The 9261-nt window shown below is 42.6% G+C and overlaps 1 long non-coding RNA gene across 1 annotated transcript; it reads right to left on the reverse strand.

Annotated features, from left to right (window-relative positions):
* Positions 1 to 5611: 5611 nt before the first annotated feature.
* On the reverse strand, positions 5612 to 7786 carry LOC123066817 (uncharacterized). Its single transcript, XR_006431452.1, has 3 exons — positions 6280 to 7786; positions 5874 to 6116; positions 5612 to 5777 (listed from the first exon to the last, which is right to left on the reverse strand). It is a non-coding gene; the product is annotated as an uncharacterized lncRNA (long non-coding RNA).
* Between the last annotated feature and the right edge of the window lie 1475 nt (positions 7787 to 9261).

Here is a 9261-nt window from a genome sequence, read left to right on the forward strand (position 1 = left end):
GCCTCCCGGCCCCGCCGCCCGAGCACGAGGGCCCCCGTCGCCGTCCGAGCTTGCCGCCGGCTTGATCCGGCGAGATCCGGGCCGGGGCCGCCTCCTCCAACCTCCCTCCGGCCGCTCTCCGGCGAGAACCCCGGCCATCCTCGGTTCCCGTGCCCAGATCTGGATTTGAAGGTTGACCCTGTTTTTCTTCCAAGTCCCCGTAATATTTGCATTTTGGTCCCATGTTCATCGCATCATAACTTGCTGTATACTTCTCCGTTTCGTGCATGTAATATGTCAAAATGTTTGTTGTAAGATGCTCTTCATTTCATTCCATTGTGCCATGTTTGTTTGAGTTCATCTTGATGCCTGAATCGTTGTTGCAAGAGTGCTATATGATGTTAATCTGCTGAAACTGTTATAACTTGGTGATTTGTCATTTTTGGCATGTTTGATGTGTGCATCCTATGAGCATGAGCTCTACATGTGTTTTGAACTACATCATGCCATCTTTACAGGGGAGCAATCCGTGTATTTTTGTGAGTCTTGTAGTGAGTGCATCGAGCTCGTGAAGTAGTATACTTGTTGTTACTGTTTTGCTAGGTTGAATCTGTTATTTCGTGATGCCATGTAAACCTGCTGCTACAAGTCATTCTATGCATAATCTGGAGATATTCACTAAGGATGCTTTGTTATACATGTCATGATCTATCCATCCATGGCCCTGGTTGAATTTATAACCTGCTGTAGCTTGTCGTAATATTGCTCTCAAATTGCTAAATGATGTTGCTGTCAGCCTGTTAACATTAAGTTCAGTTTTGCCATGTGTTTTGCTAGTGATCCATGCACCCTATGAACTTAATCTTGCCATGCTTAGCTTTATAAACATGTCATCTTACTGTTGGTCACCTTGTCATGTCATGTATTGCTCTGTAGTGAGTTGTACAAGCTCACCAACATGCCTACTTATTGTTTTTCCTGCCATGTTTGAATCTGTCATATAACTTGCCATGTTTACATGGGTGCCATCATATCTTATGATCCTTTTTGGCTCATGGTCGGTAAAGGACTTTTGTTCTATGCATTTAGTAGTATCATGCTATGCCTTAAGTTTCTATGATAAGTTCCTGTAACATGTTGTTTGATAGCTCTAAACATTGCAATCTGATGATATTTCTGCTAAGCCTGTAAACTGTTATTATTTGCAATCTTGCCATTTCTTTTTGAGCATGTTCTAGTGATTTCTGGAGATAGCTCAGTGTTCATGTTTTGTTATTCTTTACCTGTACATCATGTCCATGCCTTTTGTTCTCATGTTGGGGTGTTGTAGCATATTGTTTTGATACTTGCTAGATGCCTAGTTGCTGTTTTGGGCAGATTGTTGTCATGACTTGTATAGAGTATGTGTTGAACCGTTGCTCCATTTTGAGTGTGCTCTATATGAAACTTGCTTAGAATTGCATGTAGTTTCATATTACCTTGTTGCATCCATGTTTTGAGGTGTTTGCTTGATGTTTGTATGCATTTTTAATCAATGTCATGTTTAACTTGTTTTGCTCATATCTTCTAGGCCGTAGCTCCGAATTAAATGAACTTTATATGTAACTTGACTAGAATCTCGTGTAGATCATCTTGGTGCATCTTAACTTGCTGCTTAACAACTTGAACATAAGGTTTATTCAGATCTGGACCAATTTCGAAATTTGCATATGAGGACTTACCGGAATTGTTATATGTTGTTTCCGGCCTCATTTAAACTTGCCTTGATGTGTTGCTCTTGTTTGCATCATCTCTTGCCATGAGTAGCTTCATGTAGTCTTGTATTGCATCATGATTGGTTGTGCATCATGTCATGTATATGTGTGGTGTGTTTACCATGTTGTGTGCTTCTTCTCGATAGTTCCTGTTTCGCTGCGATCGTGAGGATTCGTTCGTCTACACTTGGTTCGTCTTCATGGCTTCATCTTCTTCATGGACTCGTTCTTCTTCCTAGCGGGATTTTAGGCAAGATGACCGTCACCTTGGATCTCATTACTATCATTGCTATGCTAGTTGCTTCGTTCTATCGCTTTGCTGCGCTACCTATCATTTGCTCTTCAAGCCTCCCAATTGCCATGTCAGCCTCTAACCTTTTCACCCTTCCTAGCAAACCGTTGTTCGGCTATGTTACCACTTTGCTCAGCCCCTCTTATAGCGTTGCTAGTTGCAGGTGAAGTTGAAGATTGCTCCATGGTGGACAGGATTATGTTGGGATATCACAATATCTCTTATTTACATAATGCATCTATATACTTGGTAAAGGGTGGAAGACTCGGCCTTATGCCTGGTGTTTTGTTCCACTCTTTCCGCCCTAGTTTCCGTCATACCGGTGTTATGTTCCCGGATTTTGCGTTCCTTACGCGGTTGGGTGATTTATGGGACCCCCTTGACAGTTTGCTTTGAATAAAACTCCTCCAGCAAGGCCCAACCTTGGTTTTACCATTTGCCTCACCTAGCCCTTTTTCCCTTGGGTTTCCGGAGCCCGAGGGTCATCTTTATTTTAGCCCCCCCCCCAGGCCAGTGCTCCTTCGAGTGTTGGTCCGAACCGAGCAGCCTGCGGGGCCACCTCGGGGCAACTTGAGGGCTGGTTTTACTCGTAGCTTGACTTATTCGGTGTGCCCTGAGAACGAGTTACGTGCGACTCCCATCGGGATTTGTCGGCACATCGGGCGGCTTTGCTGGTCTTGTTTTACCATTGTCAAAATGTCTTGTAAACCGGGATTCCGAGTCTGATCGGACCTTCCTGGGAGAAGGTATATCCTTCGTTGATCACGAGAGCTTATCATGGGCTAAGTTGGGACACCCCTGCAGGGTATAAACTTTCGAAAGCCGTGCCCGCGGTTATGGGCAGATGGGAATTTGTTAATGTCCGGTTGTAATAACTTGACACCAAATCCGATATAAAATGCATCAACCGCGTGTGTAGCCGTGATGGTCTCTTCTCGGCGGAGTCCGGGAAGTGAACACGGTTTTGGGTTATGTTTGATGTAAGTAGCAGTTCAGGATGACCTCTTGATCATTGCTAGCTTCACGATCGTTCCTTTGCTTCTCTTCTCGCTCTTATTTGCGTATGTTAGCCACCATATATGCTTAGTCGCTGCTGCAACCTCACCACTTTACCCCTTCCTTTCCCATTAAGCTTTGCTAGTCTTGATACCCATTTTAATGGGATTGCTGAGTCCTCGTGGCTCATAGAATACTACAACAACAGTTGCAGGTACAGGTTTTGCGATGATCATGACGCGAGAGCGATGATTGCTTGTTTTGGAGTTCTTCTTCTGCCTCTTCTTCGACCAGGGGATAGGTTCCAGGTCGGCAGCCTGGGCTAGCAGGGTGGATGTCGTTTGAGTTTCTGTTTGTGTTTCATCCATAGTCGGATGATGCTCTTATGTATTGTGATGTTGTACTCGTGTGGCATTGTATGCCTTTTGTATGTATCCCCATCTATTATGTAATGTTGATGTAATGATATCCACCTTGCAAAGTGTTTCAATATGCGGTTCTATCCTTGGTGGGACCTTCGAGTCTCTTTAGGATAGTATCGCATATTAGGCGTGACAGGCCGGTGCGACGATCGACGGTGGTTACGACGGAGACGGGAAGGCACTAAGTAAACCACACATACATATGCAAACTAAGAGTTAGTTTAAGCTCAGATTGCATATAAATCAAATAAACTACCACATATAATTCCTCCCACATTACTAAAACCCACAAATTAATCACTATATAAAGCATTGCAAGAGCTAATCTAGCAATGAGAGATGAAAGGACAAAGTTGCTAACCTTTGTGATCACTTGAATGGATGGGGGCCTTCAAATCTTGACAAAATTTGAGCAAAATGTGTGATGAGCTCGAGGGGAGAAGAGGAAGAACAGAGAGGAGGAGAGGGGGAAGGGGGGAGAACAGAGCGAGCTGGACGAAGGGTTTATATGCAGGATGACCTATTGTACCGGTTCGTGAACCGGTACTAAAGGTGCTGGACGGGCCCCAGTATGACAACATCCTGCCACCACACCCTTTAGTACCGGTTCGTGGCACGAACCGGTGCTAAAGGTTCCGCACGAACCGGTACTAAAGAGAGCGGCCCGCCTAGCCGTTGGAACCGGCACTAATGGTCACATTAGTGCCAGCTCAATTTCAAACCGGGACAAATGAGCTGCACATTAGACCCTTTTTCTACTAGTGGGGCAAGAAGGTTCGCGGATTCTGGTGCAATCGGATGCTCCGTGGTACCTGCAACTGTAGGATTTGCTGGGATGAATGAACTTAATTGATACACTATGCATAATTTATGTTATCAATAAAGAATTCATAACTTTGTGTCCCTAAATCACCCATTTATGCATGGGACTAGTGGCTGGGGAGTGCCCTGGGCGCACCTCCTATGCGGTCCTTTGCACACATGCCTTGGTGGCGAAGTTGCGCGTGCCCAGATTAGCTCAGTTGTTAAAATATGAATAGAGTTAAGACAAGCTTGGCAGAAAAGTATTCAATCATCAGGCATAGCAAGATAATAGGTTCATATTATCAGATAGGTGACAATCTTATAAGATGGATGATAGAGCACAACATTGAATTGAAATCAAAGTCTAAGATGCTCCAGAAAACAAGCGATCTCCAAAAGAAAAGAAAATTTCATCATACCACAATGCAGGATTATTAAGTGTTAGAGATAAGCTAAAGACGATAGATGGTTCATATATATAGGCGGTAGGTGCTACTGAGGGCGTTACATCTAGAGACGATGGACGGTGAGGGAGAGGCGGCGCCTTTCCTTGCGCTTGAAATAGAAGGTGCAGATGTCGACTTCCTGGATGTTGGCGTGGTGGCGAAACATGACCCGTTCGTCTTAATGGGTGGCCCTCTTATCAGTTCGAAGTATGAAGCGAGTGTCGCAGCTCACGGTGCCGTCTCTATGGTTGATTAGAAGGGTGTCATCATCTTCATGAATGTATTCTGCAACTTGTCTTCTGTTTACTCCACCTGAAAGTACTGTCAAGAGAAAGAAAAGCAGTTAGTTCATGGCAAGACTTCTTCTCAAACATTTCACCTGTGAGTATAACAAAGTATTAGAGTTAGAAAGAATGGCGGCGAAAGAAGGAAAACGGTTTTTAACGATGGTATATGTGGTCGTTAAAAGACAGATTGTGGTCGTTAAAGGTCATTAACGACCACAATGTGCTGGTCGTAGTAGGCTCCATCGTTAAAAGTATAACAACCACATTTTGTGGTCGTTATTCTTGTAACGACAGGATGTCATGTCATCGTTAATCCCAAGGCAATAACGACCACAATTTAGTATTAGCAACCACTTTTGTCTTCACTAATAGTGTTCTCATGGCAACCACTCTGTTCACAACTTTGATATCCATCAGAACCACTTATATTAATTAGTATAAGTATCCGTACAGCAATCACTTTATGCAGTATCCAACATTTCAGTATTAACATCCACACTAATATAGAAACAAAATAATATGAATAGAAAAGATTGTAACCTCTTTTATTAATAGAAATACCAAAATTATAACATACAATTCTTAAATTAAAATATCATTTAAGAAATTTGATTCAAAAGCACTCCTTAGATGACCAATATACTTGCTCATATCTATTCGGAAAACGGGAGAACTAGAAAATATAATATTTTTAATCTTCAGTCGAGGGACAACATAGTTCTTTGAATGGATATCATTCTTCATCGGTGAATACAATGCCTCTTGATGCTTCTATATCTTACGGTGGACCATCAGTCCTACAAAATGTTGAGTAGTTTATGAAAGTCAGTCCTTGTAAAAAAATTGGCACAAAGTATAACAACATATAAAATCAATGTATGAGAACAACCTACTTGATCATGTTGGATTTCATGAGAACTATCACTTAGAGATATAGCAGACATAAGACGTTTAATTGCTAACACTTCTTGCACCACGCCATTGAACTTTTCATCAAGTACTTGTTTCGCGTGCTCGGAAGCTTGAAGTTTTGAAACCTATTCAGCCTTCCTTAATGTTAGTCCTCGCAAATTTCTTGCTCTAATTCTACCACCAAAGCCAACTACGCGATCATGCCGCTTAGATGAGTCACACTTCTGCATTAGTTCATCAATTGAAAGATCAGAATTCAAGTGACTATGGTCTTAATTTGTACCTGAAGGGCCAACAGTAAGTTATTTGCATCAACTTCTATTTGTAAGTAGGTATTACACACTTCCAAATCATCATAGTAGTAGGTGCATATAAATTATGTCTTACATGTTTGGCAGAGGCTGTAGAATCAATGAAGGTTGTACCCTTTTTGTCAGTCTCAGAAAATTGTTTGTCCATTGTCGGGGCTTGTTTTCCTTTCTCCCTGTTGCAACAAAGGCAAGTAGCTATTACTAGTTGAAATAAATGACAAGACAAGTCACACTGGGCTTATATCATGGGAAATGAAAAATGCCAAGTCCTAATAGCTGTTCATAAAAACAGAATATCATAAGTACAGCAGTACAGTAATTCAGGTTATGATGTTAGAGCCAATGACCAAAGTTACTTTAATTGAATCAAAAATATGTTTCAGAGCAGCTCTAGTAATATTGGACCATGCCTTTACCCTCATCGGGGGTTATTATAGAACTACAGAGGATTCTACCCAAGTGATGTAGAAAACTTTTGGAAAAAGCACGGGGATTCAGTTGCATGTTTCCATTTCCCGGTGTTCCTCTAGGCAAAGTTGCCATTTCTGTTACAATTGATTCAGTTCAAGAAACGGGGAAAATGCTACATGAAGGATATAAAGCATACAACTGATGCGTGTAATTCACAGGAAGTGCTATGTAATACAAAAATTAATCTTGTCAATTCTATTGAATAAAAACTGCACTTTCCAGTGTTGTTGCATTGTTGATCCATCTAATTAAACTTATCTACTAGAACCCAGCATGCCAAGTTCTACCAGATTATATACATGAAATAATTGTGAGATGGTTAGAAACATTGTGTATTAGTGTCCTGTTTTTTTAGATAACAAAACTTATTGCATAGAAATAAAAACATAAAGGAAAAAAAATGACGATCAAGTACATAGCCTTGCAAAATCTGTTTGCAGAATTCTAAAAAAATGGAACAATTGAAGCAGCACAAAGTAATCTACAGGAAGATATGGAAACACGTAACGACCATACTCTGCATTTACATTTTACTCTGAACTTCAAGTTTTCTCATGCGGTGGTTGCCAGGATGTCAGCGTAGGAGACCAAAACGAAGATGGTGGCTGTTCCCCAGGATGAATTCTTAGGTTCAATTAGTACGAGCACTCGGCACATGGTAAACAAGAGAGATGCGTGTGGTGTAGCAATGTTGGGGCGATCCGCACCTAAAAAATGGTCGGAGACTGGGAGCACACTGGGCGGAGATGTAGTATGATACAGAGTCCCCAATCCCCGCCGAACCAGCTGCGTCGATGGCGCGATCCAACCAACAAGCTGCCGCGCCGGGCAGGGGAAGGCTGATGCCATGGCACGGATGGTCGCGGCCGCCGACATCGATATGAGCAGAGTACGGCCCACCCCGCGGGAACCGCTGCAGAGGATGCCGACGGGAACTGCAACCTCGTCGACATCACCTCCAGCTCGGACCGAATCCGCTGCTGCGCTCGAGGTCGGGAGGGAGATGGAAGATCAGGAGTGAGGAACGAGTAGGAGGAGGTGGTGGTGGCGACTGTAGGGCCCGGCGGCCGCTGACGGTGGTGGAACGAGGAGAGAGAGGCGGCGGGGAGAGATCTGTGGGGATACGTAGACTTTTCCTTTTTTTAGACGACTTTTCCCTTTTCCTTAGTACGGAGTACATATCTCCTTTTTGTCCGTCGTTTCAGCAGATAAGGACGCGTTAAGCATAACAAAACAACGACCACCAGACGTGTACCGTCTTAGCGAGGAGTTATTTACGGGGCTAATTGGAGGTGGAACTGAACTCATAGTACCAATAACAACCGAGGGTTGTCAATCCTTGGTCGTTATTGACCTAATTTCTGGTAGTGAAGATTGGCCTTACAGATAGGCATGGCAAATCAAAGTTGTGATTTTCACATGCAGTGTGAGCATGGCACTAAAGGATTAGTATCGGACAATGAATCCACGGTGTCTCCTTTGGCTCGTCGTTGTTGTCGTCCCGGGCACCCGTGCTCCTCATGTCGACCACCAAAGAGGAGAGCTTTCATCAGTGATGGCTACACTAGATTCTTCGAATCTTCAACAAAATGGTCTAATTCAGGTCAATAGCATTAATTTCCATTTTTTGACTTTCCGATTTCTAGGTTCAGTAAATGACAGTATGCAGTAGTTTAACCTTTAAAATGAACATTTGTTCAGAGGTACTCCTATAATTCCGAGTGGCTTATGGATATTGAGTAAGAAACCGAAAAGTAGTATATATCATGCGTAGAAAGAATCCCACTCAACAATAGTATGCACATGAAAAGCATGTACATGGAAAGACAAACTATTATTTAATTAATATAGTCCTGCTTTATATATATGGTAAATTTAGTTTAGTTTGTATGCAATAACCTTTCCCCAAAATATCACTATTCACAAATTACTTAATCAAGATTTCAGATAATTACTTTTTTTTACGAAGCCTTGTTAGAGGGCGGGCAGCGAGCTCCCGCCATGCATAAATAACGAGATTTGGTTCAGTTCATAGGGAAAAGTGTACCCGAAAACCACGCAACACATGGTTATTACGAAACCCATGAAAACTCAAACTCCATGGTCACACTACCCTAGACTATGTCTAGGGTGCCACCAAACAAATCGGACAAGCAAAGCTAAGCACTAGACCCCCGCAACCCCCGCGTCAGAGAGAGAAGCCGAAACCCAAAGTGAAACGAGCCCGACCCTCACTTGGTGCACGAAGAACAACAAAGACCATGCCAACGATACTCGATCATTGGTCACACTCGAAGCCGGCAACACTTGGTGCACGAAGAAAATCAAAGTTGGGAACGCCAAGCGTGCCTAGTCTCCAAAAATTGTGCCTCCAAAGAGGTCAGCAAAATGTAAGAATTTGACTTAATATAATTTGATTGCAGATATTACTATATTTTTTTTGGCAAACTTGGTCAAACGTAAAGAAATTTGATTTGGAACAAAACTAAACCTTCAACGAATTTGAAACCAAAGTACTTCCTCTGTGAATATATTATATTTGGATGGCAATTACTGCTACTTACAAGAAGCTCATGCGAAGCTTCCC

This window comes from Triticum aestivum, chromosome 3B (genome assembly GCF_018294505.1).
Source record: "Triticum aestivum cultivar Chinese Spring chromosome 3B, IWGSC CS RefSeq v2.1, whole genome shotgun sequence".
NCBI classification, from domain to species: Eukaryota; Viridiplantae; Streptophyta; class Magnoliopsida; order Poales; family Poaceae; genus Triticum; species Triticum aestivum.